This window comes from Nannospalax galili, unplaced genomic scaffold (assembly GCF_000622305.1).
Source record: "Nannospalax galili isolate Female #2095 unplaced genomic scaffold, S.galili_v1.0 scaffold427, whole genome shotgun sequence".
In the NCBI taxonomy this organism is placed as follows: Eukaryota; Metazoa; Chordata; class Mammalia; order Rodentia; family Spalacidae; genus Nannospalax; species Nannospalax galili.
In genome coordinates, this window is record NW_008356259.1 from 1,440,119 (window position 1) to 1,451,095 (window position 10,977).

Sequence of the window (10,977 nt, forward strand, 5' to 3'; positions counted from 1 at the left end):
TTTTGTTAAAGACGGAGTCTCCCTGTAGCCCCAGGTGGCCTGAAACTAGCTATGTAGAGCAGGCCAGCCTTGATCACAGAAATCCATGTGCTAGGATTAAAAGCATGCACCACCGAGCCCTGTTTAATATAGAATTTTAAGCATAAGAGTTAAAAGAAGGAAAGAGGAACTTGGAAGAATGGAAGATGCTGGAGTGCGTGGTTGTGGGCTTCTTGGTGGGAAAATCGGGCTTTTTGTCTACATAAGGTTTTGGTGGGTTTTGAAGCTATTCTCTTAAAAGGTTGCTAAGGAACCTAAATAAGATCACAGGGTATTTCTAAACATCACATTGGCAGTACTACAACTGGTCAAGTAAAGGTCTAGATCAAAGAGATGCAGAAAGGTACGGTACACTTAATGTAAACAAAGTTAATAGCCTTGTTTGAGATTTGAAGAAAACATCTAGGAGAAAAAGTTCCTGCTGAAGGTCATAGACGTTCAGCCTGGTTCATTGTCATTTTAGCATAACATATGTATACATGAAAGTAATATCTCTATCAGAGCTGCCTTCACAGAAAATGCTAATTGTGCTGGAATTCCTGCCTCTCAGCTGGCAAGAGGTTTCAACCACTCTGAGGTAAGGGACTCATTTTTTTAGGGTTTTTTTTTTTTTTTTCGTCTTTTTATCTTTTTGAGAGAGGGTCTTCCTGTAGCCCCAGATGGTCTGGAGCTTGCTCTGTAGACCAAGCTAGCCTTGAACTCACAGAAACCCACCTACCTCTGCCTCCCAAGTGCTGGGATTACAGGCATGTGCCATCACGCCCATCTGGGACTCCTTTTCTTTTTCCTATCTCCATAATGTCCACGCCATTCTTTCCTGACTCAGTTTCCCTCTCTGAGACTTTAGGCCCTTATTTCTTAAGTGTTAAGGGCTGAAAAATTACATGAATCCTACCTATCCAGGGATCAAGAGCCTTAGCATATTTTATCTAAGAGTGACAAGAGAGGTAAGAGTTTGGAGAGCAGAGGGCCATCAACTGAGGACAAGATGGAAGAAATGATGCCATTGCTCAGCACATCAAACTATACAAGCAGCAAAGCAGTTAGTATCTTGTTATGTCTAAGGTTAATATCACAAATAGTAACGCATTTGTCATATGGTACCTAATAACTATAATGTTGGCGCATTTAAGGCAGAATCTGACATATATGGAATCTAGGTTTGCAAGCCTGGGATGACTAGGACAGGTCACCCCACTTGTCAGGTGCCACATACAATACTCTAATAGAGCCACAGGTTCTTCTTTGTTTCAGCAGAAGATTTAGAGCCATCTGTTATTATTTTTTTAATTTTATTGAATTTTTTGTGTATTTCATACAGAACGTACCAAACAATCTTGATCATCTTTATACCTCCAACCCCACTGACACCCTCCCATAGCTGCCCACCCCCTCACTGGAGCCCATATACTCTGTCATCTTTGTTAAGGCCCACTGGGTTTTCAATGTCCCCAGCCATTCCCCAGTGCAAGTTCATCCATGTCTCCTGAGGTCTAGTCAGCCTGTCTAGAATCCCTTGTTTTAGGAAGATCAGCTCTTCTTCATCTAGCAGCAATCAGTTGCCAACATTCCTTTAGATAAGATCAAGGTCTGCTGTTCATTTTCCCAGTTCTACCCTGGGTTTTTGTCTGTCTGAGTTTGCATGTGACTTGTGTATGCTGACACCATTGCCATAGAATCATATAAGCAGGTTCCCAGGAGCTTGTAGGACTCTGTTTCCATATGGTCATTCACCTCCTCCCTGGCTCTTACAATCTTTCCACCCCCTCTTCTGTGATGATCCCTGAGCCTTGGGTGGGCGATGTTTAATAAATGGACCAGCATTCAACAGACTCTTTATCTCTACACTTTTGCCATTTGTGACCTTTTGTGTTCCTGGCCCTCCGCTGCATGACGGAGCTTAATTGATGAAAGCTGAGAGATTCATAGTGTTCCATGAGCCTTAGGTGTAGAGGTTGCATTGTAGATGTGTCACTTAGGCCTGGGAAATTCATAGACAATGTGTGTGTGACCAGTTGTGGTACTTGGTAATAGTCCCTGACTGGTACAAAATGAGATTCTTTGATGAGTGGTGACTGGGATATCTGTCTGTAAATATAAGGATACATATTTTGCACATAGTAAGAAATCACATTAGTCTAGGAATTTGACAGTCTTAGAGTTTTCTCTAAAATCTATGACAACTCCAGACATGTGTATTAGGTTATGTTTACAGTATCACACTTGAATTTCCTCCCTTTGAGTGGGCTTTCAGTCAAATTAGGTATCTGTTGATTGTACCCTAGATAAAAGTGCCACTGCTGCACCAAAGACATATGCTGTGCCGGCCATTGATGTGGTTACTTGATCTTGAAGCTGGTGTTGGATCATCCATTAATGTTTTCCCTTGGCATCTTCATAGTGCTCTCCAAAGCTGTGAGAGCTAGCCTTCAGGGGAAGTGGTTTCAAGTCAGTTGCAGCTCTATTGCTCCAAATCCTGTGTCCGAAGTATGTCCTGCCTTTAGCATTAGGGTCTTACCCTCAAGTTATGGGAGGACGTCAAAGGCTGTCCTGAGAGAGAAGAACAGTAGAAAACAGGTATTACTAAAGGAGAAATGGATAAAAATGGGTTATTTAAATGAGAGATGGGAGGGATGGTTATACAAGGAAACTTGGGGATAAAGGGAAAGAAGGAGCTCAAGAGAGGTGGGACCATAAGAGACAGGTATTATCAAGGGAGAAATGGGGAAAATGGGGACACTTTAAATGGGGAAACCATGGTGGAAGGGTTAGACAGTGAGAGAAAGAGGAGAGATAAATAATGCCTAACCAGTCATGGCGTGATAAGAACAGGAGGTAGGAATTGGCTAGGCAGTTAGGGTAAAAAGACCACAAAGAAATGTAGCTAGTTTCTGGGTTAAAAATCAAAATGTCCTTAGGCTTGTTAGCAACATATTCTGTTCCAAAGGCCAAAAATGTCAAAAGTATTTGGGAGCTTGTATCTAATCCTTGAGAGATTTTAGAGTTACCTCTGTAGAGGGGGGGAAGTTGGAGGAGAGGGAGTGGGTGTGGATTTAATCAAAACACCTTATATGCCTGTATGAAAAAAATTTTTTTTGAAAAATCTTTTTTTGAAAGTTTTTGCAAAAGTTAAAAATAATAAGCAAAAGTAACTCAATTTCCATTTCAAGATTTGAAAATTTCATTTCATTCTTCCTTGATTCCTTCTGCATTAAAAATAAAGTCCTGACATATAATAAATATCAAATAAAATCAATTCAAAATAATTTAAAAAAATAGGGAACCATATTAGTCCAACAACCTACTGATAAATTATACATACATTATCTCCACATGAGTCCATGTGTATAGCTAAATACATGAGGTAACTCTATATAGCAAGGAACAGTGCCAGACAGGAGATACCTTCCTTTGAGTTGTTGGCTAGAGTGGTCCAAGTGACTTACAATATTACTCAGAGCCGTCTGTTTTTGCAAGACAGCTTTCCTACGGTCTGCAGAGATGGCTCAGCAGTTAAGAGCACTGGCCACTCTTGAAGAGGTCCCGGGTTTCATTCTCAGCACCCACATATTGGCTAATAACCATCCATAACTCAAATTCCAGGAGATCCAATGCCCTGTTCTGACCTCCGCAGGTATGGGTACACTTACATATCTGCAGGCAATACATTCATACACATAAAAGAAAATAATAAATAATTTTTAAAAAGAAAAGATAGCTTGCCCAACACCTTAACTTTGGAGGTTAGGCATGAGGTCCCATGGACTGTCAAAAAAATACTGATAATTACATACTGATATGGTGTAAAACATAAAGAACGAGTCCAAGAAGGAATACAATGATGAAATAAATTTAAAGAAAAATAGTACAAAGTTATAGTCACCGAGCAGTCCATTCTATGAACCGTGTCAAAAGAAAACTAGCAAAGCAAACCAAAGCATAAAGGTTACAGCTATGGACAGATCTTGAAATGAACCAATTTTTATATTGAAGAAAACATGTTTTTTATTCGTTCAAAGAGCTCTTTTAAAAGTGGATCGGAGGCATCAACAGACTCATCCTGAGGTTGTGCTTCAGGCTGTGGCATCCAGAGTGGAGAAATGTTATTCAAGAGAGTGACTTTTTGAGCTCTGTTAGAGTAACAGGTAGGCCTCTATTCATCAGGAGAAGGTACCAGCAAATATCAGAAAACATTTCTTTCTAAGACAGGGAAGCATCTGAGAAAAATGTGATTGCTACCCTTCCTCTTGGAATGCACCTGTCCTTTCTTCTGGTTAAGGAATGGTGGTGGATTAGATTTTAGCAAACAGCACCTTAGAATTGTCTGGATTGTGGACTTTATAGAGCAGTCAGTAGTTTCTTTCCCAAGCAACACAAGTGATGAAATCCCTTCATAATTTCCCATAGATTTGGGGGCAGTTAACAGAATCTTATGCTCCCCAGAGTCCACCAGCCTTTTTAAATCAGTTTATATTCTGGCTGGGTGGCCCCCTTTTACTGTTTTCATTTTTGCATAAAATTAGCTTATAGTTAATTTTGAGGAGGCATCACACCTTGTCTATGACATTAGAACATTACTGCAAGCTGTTATAGTTTGTGATCATCTTAGTTATCTATGTGCTATGGAGTTTAGGCTTCAACTTTTAGGTGAGAGTGAGCATTGTTTTTTGTTTTGGGATTTTTTCTTCTTTTGGTCTTTCTGAGACAGGGTCTCCCTGTAGTCCTAGCTGGCCTGGAAATGACTACATAGACCAGGCTGGCCTCAAACTCACAAAGATCTGCCTGCCTCTGCCTCCTGAATGCTGGGATTAAAGTTGTGCACCACCACGCCTAGCTTTAGGTGAGTGTTCTTAATATTATGCCTTGGGATTTTTTGTTGTGTGGCTGTTTGGGTTTTGGTTTTGTTGTATGTAAGGCAAAATGTTTTCCTAAAACAGGAATTTTCAAGGTTAAGTCTGATGACAATAAAGTTTGGGAGCATTCCCATCAGTTTTGACTACTGTACAAATTTGTTTAGAAAGTGGCCCTTGGTTATCAAGGCAAAGAACAACGCTCCTATACTGAGAAGTCTTTTTGAGTTTCTCACCTATCCTGTAAAGAGTCATCTGAGGTACCTTGGGGGCCAATTATAAATACTTCAGTGGGGTGCTAGAGAACTCAGGCAACTTTAACTTTTAAGGTCAACCACCACTGGAGTTGAAGACCCACCTTCTAGTAGAGGGGGGAAGTCTGAAAGTTTGACCAGTGACCAAATAAGACTAAATAAATAATTGTACTGATTAATTCTATTAATTCTATTTCTTCAGATGAAACAGATAACCATAATCCCATACTATATAAACCAAGAAAATCTGCAATAATAGAAAACAGGAGTGATGCATTTTTTTTTTTGTAATAAAATCTGAAGTTGTTTCAGAATGTAATGAAAGAAAAGTCAGGCAATGAAAAAAATATAAAAAGAAGAAACTAGCATAGGGTAGAAGTGAGATTTGAAGACTGAATAGTAGTTAGCTTAGGACATGTTGAGGTATGGGACAATGGGTCACTGAAGTGCAAAAACTGGAATGCTGCACCTAAGGCGTCAGAGCTGGAGACACCTTTTTAAGAGTCCTTGGATCCACTGGGGGCACCAGAAGCCAAATGTCAAGACAGAACCAAACAAAACACTCAAAGAGAAGCATGAAGCCTGGGAGGAAAACCCTAGAGGAGGCAGAAAGAAAGAGCAAGAAAAGCACTCAGCAAGCCCAAAGAGAGGGTACTGAAAGACAGAGAGCTTTAAAAGAGGCATTTGGTTGCCAAATACTAAGAGGGAGGGAAAGGAGAACAGTTGGGCATGGACAGGCGATGGGACTGGGCATGCCCTTAGGGATGATGCAGCTGAATTCCCAAACTGCGAGAATAAGAAGGGAATTTTAGAAAATCCAAATAATATACTTTTAAAGAAACCATTTAAGCTACAGAATTTGCATGTGCTGTGATAGAAACAACAATACTGCATAATTATCTACACAGTGAGTGTAAAAGATTGTGCTTTAAGAGTGCTACATCCAGCTAAGATATAATTTAGCTGTCAAATAAGAGAGAAACATTTTATGCATGAAAGGATTTAGCACTTCTACTAGCTGAATTATCTGTCTGATGAAAATGTTCAAGAAAATATTCTAACCATTAAGAACTAGAGCAGATCTCACAACGAGAAAATAAGCATGGAATGCATGAGATAGTGCAAGGGTTTTCTTTTCAATTCAATTATAAATGGTTTACAAAGTTAACGGGGTTGCATAAAACATTTGTGAAATTCAAAGTAGATAAAAGGGACAATATGGAGCTGGAGAGATGGTTCAGTGGTTAAGAGCACTAGCTGCTCTTGCTGAGGACCCAGGTTCAGTTCCCAGCACCCACGTGGTAACTAACAACAATCTGTAGCTCCAGTTCCAGGAGATCCAACACCCTCTTCTGACCTCAGCAGGCACTGCATGACACATGTGTACTTACATACATGCAGTTACATATACTCATACACATAAAATAAAAATAATAAAGTATTTAAAAAATAAAAGGCACAATATAATATTAGTATGCAACCATAATTTCCCTATATCTTAAGAAAGCATGAGATTTTAATATGGATGCAGGAGTAGGAAATAAAATGTTCTTCAGTATAGGAGGATGAGACAGATGCACACCAGAAAAGAATACACATAGGAGGATGAGACAGATGCACACCAGAAAAGAATACACTCAACATTTTAAGGTGACTTGTGTTCGTACATGTAGGTATGTATTATTTTATAATGTGAAAATAACTTTAATTTTGAATGTCATAGATGAGAAATAAACATCATTTGTCCTTTCCTCCTAATAGTAAAGGAGAAAAAGAAAACAAATTCCCAAATTGGAAGGAAAGGCTAAGAATTCAATAATTATATTCAGTTCCTTTTAGAAGGAAACTTACAATATTGGCATTAAAAAATAAGTCCTCTCCACAAGAAGCATTTTGAAGAGCACAGTAATTTTTGAAACATTCTCCTTATAGTTTTACCTTCCAGTCCATAGATGTAGACATACTGCCCACACATTACAGTCTAACATCTGCTTACCCATTATAAAAAGCTCTCTTGTTTCAAATTCCAAGGAAATAGATATTATTCCTACAGGTCAAAAATGTTCATTTTACAAATTTCAGCTACAAGGTTAATTAGGATTGATCTCTTCCTGCCTGCATATTATAGATTATAGCTTCTGAACACTGTCCCTTTGATCTTTGCTAATACCAGCTCACATCCACATCTTTACCCCACCCACTCCTGACATTGACTATTCCCTTGCCTTCAACTCTCGTAGCTTATAAAGAAATATAAGGGGGGGGGGTGGAGAGATGGCTCAGCAATTAAGAGCACTGGCTACTCTTGCAGGAGATTCGAGTTTGGTTCCCAACACCCACATGATGACTAACAACCTTCCTTCCTTTCTTAACTCCAGTTCAAGGGGATTCAATGTCCTCTTCTGGCCTCCATGGGCATTGCACTCATGTGGTGCACTTACATACAAGCAGGTAAAACACTTGCCACATAAAACACAAATAAAAATTTTTTAAATATGTAATATAGAGACAGATTTAAAGACATGAATCCAGTACTAGTTGTCTATAAACTCCACTTCTCTCTTAAATTGAACTGCAAATTGTAGTGCTCTTGCAAATTCTACACAATTTCTGTCCAACAGATATGAAAAACTGACTTTTCTCACCAGATGTGAATGTCCAAGTTTCTTCTCAATAATTTTGATGTGCCATTCTCATGTCACCCTTCATCTTCATGGCTGAAAGAAACTAGCAGTGGATTGTTTCAAACAACCCCATTGTTCTTCAGCTTGTGTTAGCTGCTTTGCTTCAAACTCGGATTTAACAAAGATTTTAACTGGATGTTTCAGCCTGCTAATCCTCATCTCGGGTTCTCTCTTGGTAAACTTAAAGGCTTAATAAAAAGTGCTGTAAGACATTTCATTTTTGCTTCACCTTTTACACAAATCTTGGCAAAGAAAAAGGTCAGCAAATGTTAATTGAATGTTAACTGAATGGTCGGACAAATGAATAAATGAAGAAATCAAATAATATACCTAAAATTTCAGTGCCATCTTCAGTTTCTCACTATTCTTTATTCCAGAGTTCAGAAATGAGACTCTGTTTTCCAAAAGAGGCCTTGGTTAGATTCTTCTCATTTTAAGGAGGGAAAAAAAGGTTTCTTGACAATGCCTTTTAGTAACCCAATTGGCTCTCTAAAAATTTAAGTGGTACTTCTTGACGGCCTTTGCTCAAAGTTTATAACCTGGATGACACCTGCAAAGTCCTTTTGTCACAGCGCTGAATATATTCACATGCTCACAGGATTAGTTTGTAGAAATATTTAGGGAACCTACCAAAACAGTTATTGGAAATTTTAGAGAAACATTGATAAAGGAGACGGATGAGTTCCCAGAGGAGTTCAGGAAATAATCTTTGCCTTTTTTATAATCTTGCCTGGATGCTTTTTCTTAGTATATTTCTTCTACTTATGAAGCTTGTTTTTGGGAATCCATCCTAACCTTCTAGGTGCATGTCACTCCTTCCATTCCCAAGTGTATTTGTTTTGGCCCATAATACAGGGGAGAATAGGACTCATATCCTGTTCCTCTTGGTTATGTGCAGTACACACATCCTGACTGCTTATGAAGACATTAAGTCCTGGCTCCCAGTCACTTTTGGAAAATAGGACTCATATCCTGTTCCTCTTGGTTATGTGCAGTACACAGTTTTATGCAGATCTCAAGAGGTATTGGAGGAGAAAACACTTCATACAGCATTAATCATCCTAAAAATGTAATATTAATATCATTATGCCTAACACATGAAAGAAAATCCAATACAGGGTTAGATGAGATGTAATGAGACACTTTTGTAGCATTTCATGAGAGGGATTTTCTTAGGGATTTTACTCAGTGTAAGTGTTCAGCATAATGGCCAGTGAAATGAGGCATGAGCAAGTTAGCATACAGCTCACATGAAAATGTGTATATTTTCCTATATGTGCTGCAATAGCCAAACCCTTTGTGCTCACTGATCCTCCTTGATCTTTTGAAAGGAAACGTTTACACTTGGCAGCTGTTGCACTTTGTAAGCCAAATTCACTGTTGAGAGGTGCAAGTGCCATCCAATTCCCTCCTCCCATGGTCCTTGCAACAGCCTGAGGAAAAATTCTCCAAATCCCAGTTTGAAGAATCTTAACGAGTTTATTGGACTTGCTAATTGAGCTTGGGGTGCGGGTTTACTTACAGATAAGCGGACACTCCCCCATTTCACAGCTGATGCTGAAAGTCCATACCCAGACATAAATCCTGTGGTTCCAGACAGCCTTACAAAATGGTGAGAGGCCAGCCTCTGTGGTTTTCCCAGCTTTTATACCCTTAGCCCCTCCCCTGCAAGTGACTATGGTCAACTGATTGGCTGGAAGAGGGACGGAGATTGGCTTCTTTGCAGAGCATGGGAGGGAAGCGGGTCCATGGCTTGTCATCAAAGGGTCAGAGAAACATCTTCTGGGTCACACACTTCTTCTCCCACCAGGTCATGACTTTGACTTAGGTCTCTCAGGCTGAGAGACCACGCTGTTTGTGCAACTAGACAAACATGGTATGTTTGAGTTTAATTGCTGTAAAAATCCATGCATTGCTATTTTGATACGTTATTATATTGGAGATTGATTACAGATCTATTCATTCATTTTTATTTGTTATTTCCAGTTGGAGGGTGGTGATAGTAACAAGAAAAGGGGAAGCAGTTACAAAAATGTTTTTACACCATTCTGGAGCCATTCTTATCCTTTCTATTTAGTTTTACTTTACATGTTTGATTAATGCAGACCTAAATGTAATGCCACATCATTGACAGCAAAGATGGGTAAAATGTGGAGAAAGCAATTTAGAAATCTATTTGATACTTACCTACTTTAATTCCTAATATAGCTACACTATTTTTCTAGAAAGAAATCATGTCTATTTATTTTGTTTTTGCAAATTATCTGCTTGTGACTCACTGTATTTTTCCTTCAGGAATGATAAAGTGATGCTATACTGAAGAGGAACTGCTCCGTGTACCCAATTAATTATTTCAGTAAAATTTCTTCATGAACAACATCACTCATCCTGACTGCTTATGAAGACATTAAGTCCTGGCTCCCAGTCACTTTTGGATATTGTGCACGAATAACCTATCAGTCTTCTTTCACTGCTTGGAAACAGTTATCCAGGAACCATATGAACTCTAAAATATGTTTTAAAGATTTGCTTAGACCTGATTAATAGAGAACATAAAATTGAGAAATATTATTTGGAATTAACGTTTTTATTTTAAAGTTCTAGTCATAGTGGAGATGTTACAAAATGTGTACCAGGAAGTTATTTATGAAGCAAAGAACTTCAGGTATGTTTTCCCATTTATACTGAGTTGAACATTGGAATTTGCAGAGAGAATATTCAGGAGGGTGGAGATCTGAGAATTGAAACTGGCTGATTCTGTTCAGCATTGACTGATGAAAAGCAGAAACTTCATAACAGCAACCCAGCGTTGCTCCTTTCCCAGTGGGTGCACTTCTTGGGAATTTGTTGTTAATCAAGGAGAGATAATAATGCTGGTTTTGCTCCATCTCATAAAGTTCCAACTCTTGTTCTATAGTTTAGCTATAAACAAGATGCCTTTTCATAACAGAATTGACACAAAACATTTCAACTGGTGAGGACACACTTTCTCATTTTCATAGATGGCTAGTTGACTTCTGATGCACACAGAACTTATAAGCAGCACTAAACATCAGGTCTCAGAGACTTGGGATGCTGGGGACAAAATTCCTAGCCACACAATTAAGTTTCTGACATTCATGACCTGCCCGGGAAATGGAATAAACTTAA